Source organism: Raphanus sativus, unplaced genomic scaffold (assembly GCF_000801105.2).
Source record: "Raphanus sativus cultivar WK10039 unplaced genomic scaffold, ASM80110v3 Scaffold4860, whole genome shotgun sequence".
NCBI classification, from domain to species: domain Eukaryota; kingdom Viridiplantae; phylum Streptophyta; class Magnoliopsida; order Brassicales; family Brassicaceae; genus Raphanus; species Raphanus sativus.
Genome location: NW_026620161.1, coordinates 1 through 2,614, shown reverse-complemented (window position 1 = coordinate 2,614; position 2,614 = coordinate 1). Strand labels below are relative to the sequence as shown.

At 40.5% G+C, this 2,614-nt stretch overlaps 1 pseudogene; it reads left to right on the top strand.

Moving 5' to 3' along the window:
* Positions 1-388: 388 nt before the first annotated feature.
* LOC130507583 (F-box/kelch-repeat protein At1g24800-like) lies at positions 389-1,864 on the top strand (annotated as a pseudogene).
* Positions 1,865-2,614: the final 750 nt, after the last annotated feature.

Sequence of the window (2,614 nt, the reverse complement as noted above, 5' to 3'; positions counted from 1 at the left end):
CTCGATCTCGTCACCATTGCTCGATCTCGTCACCGTTGCTCGATCTCGTCGATGTTGCTTGTTGCCGTGAGAGAAGACACTTTGTTTTGGTCGCAGAATTTCTTTTACAGAGAAGAGAAGAAGACGATGGCTGAGAAGGGTCAGTTTAGTAATTCACATTGTGGTATTTATAAAAATGCTCTTCTATTTAAAGTAAAGATGAATAATGGTACTAAACATGTGGTAAAAGTAAATTTTCTCCAATAATTAGGGAAACAATTATATGATATATTTTTAAAAAATCTCTTCCCAAAACTACCGGGCCTCAAATTACCGGGCCTCAAATTATCGGAGCCCAGACGCGGTACCTAGGGAAATTATTGGGTATATATACATAGTAAACACACGACCAAGGCAAATAGAGAAACTAAACCCTAATTTTTGGAAAGATGATGAGCGATGAATTGGTTGGGGAGAAGATACTGACGAGTACATCACCGAAGGCGGTTGGATCTACGGATGCGGGTAAAGAAGCAGAAGCAGAAGCAGCACCACCAGCGCAGCCGGCGCAACTGTTTCTGACGATGAATGGCGAGATCTACTCTCTGGAGAGGTTCCAAGAAGATTTTGTTCATGTGTCGGTAAACGAGGTAGATTTCCTCAATGACTTGGACGTATCCAAGTTATATCACTGCGATGGGCTGGTGTTATGCGTGGCTACGGACAAGAAGAAGGACAAGGACAAGGACGACGACCCGAAGCTGGTGTTGTGGAACCCTTATCTGTGTCAAACAAGGTGGATCGAACCGAGAGAGACTTTGACCATACGAGACTGGCACGCGATCGGATACTCCGACGACGACGGTGGCTCAGACTGGCAGCGCAACCACAAAATCCTGAGGTTTGGACCAGGAGAAGAACCCGACAAGATGGGGTTCGAAATCTATGACATTAAGTGTAATACATGGAGGGTCCTCGAGGTGGTGATTAATAATCCCGTGTGGCGGATAGATTATGATCACGGAGGCGTGTCTGTCAAGGGAAAAGCCTACTTTCTTGCTCATCATTTAATAGATAGTCTATATGGTTACCAAAGAGACGAAATTTTCTTACTCTCTTTCGATTTTACCCAAGAGACGTTTGGACCACGCCTCTCTCTTCCTTTTCATGACTCTTTCGATGGTTTCAGTGGTGACTGTATGTTCCTCTCAAGCTTCCTTAGAAGAGGTGATGATGAGCAGCTTGCGGTTCTCTTTGGTGGTTATGAATCTGGCTTTTTGAGATTTGGGTTACCCTTACTGTCGACCCCAACCGTGCGTCCTGGAGCAAGTTTTTGCGAATGGATCCGGGGCCCTTCTCTACCTACGGTTTTCAGCTCTGTACCCCACTTTCTGGTGGGAGCTTCTTTGTTGATGAGGACAACAAAGTTGCTGTCTTGTTTGAACTGTTTAACCACAAGCCTGTTCACCAGGCTTTTGTGTTTGGACAAGACTGCCGCCGCTTCAAATCATCCGTCGACCTCGGAGAAGCTCTCATACTCGAAAACCGTTGCCCCTTCACCAACCGCGTCAGTATGGCTGCTCGTCCCCCACTTGTTTGCTCTTCCCCTTATCGTCCAAGCTTAGTCCAACTCAACCAACCTCCTCTTGTCCACAAACGCAAACGGAAACGCATGTCTCGATCTTATCAGAGAAAGAGAATTGTGTGAAACACTCTTTGCTTTTGTTGTTATATGTCTTTTTATCAGAATTGTGTGAAACACTCTTTGCTTTTGTTATATGTCTTTTTATCTTTTCTGTCTCAAGACTGTTTTATCGAGCTCTTCGTTAGTCAGACTTGTTTCTAAGAATATTATTATTTTCAAGCTCTTGTGTTTTTGACATTATCCCCTAACCTTCTTTTGTTTTTCATTGTCATATCATCCTAAATCCTGCACCCTACTGACTACTGACCAATCATACTTAGAAATTTAACTGTGTGTGTATCCATTCTCACCCATTTATGTGAATTTTAAAACGATAACATAAACTTTGTTAGAGTCCTTTCATTGCTACCCCAATGGCCCAATCGAAACAGCCATTCAATTTATCTGAATCTCTGGAGTGCAACAACGTTTTATACGATACACATTAATTACAGCCATTAATTTTTTCTTTCAGTCAACAGCCATTCATTATCCTCTAATCGACATCCGCATATTCTATAACTAACATAAATTTCTTCATGCGATACCATACACAAAATCACTTCCTTGATAGTTCAATTTATATATCTCAAATTATATAATATTCATAATCATTTTATATATTCGCAGGTATAGCCTCATACACCTCATCGGAGCATAAAATGTCTAAAATAGTAAAATGACTCTATAAATGATAATTTGAAGTTTTTATATCGGAGCATAAAATGTCTAGTAGCCACAGATAAACTACAGCAGGATCCATCAAAAATAATAAAATAATTTTCGATTTGATTGAAATACCAATTCTCCCTAGACTTCTTACAATTGATATTTTGAAATCAATAGCCGATGGTGACTTTATCAAATAATTTTTATAACACATACCAGATAAATTTTGGTAATATTTTATATTGTCCGCATTTCGCATGGTAGACATTAACTTATATCATA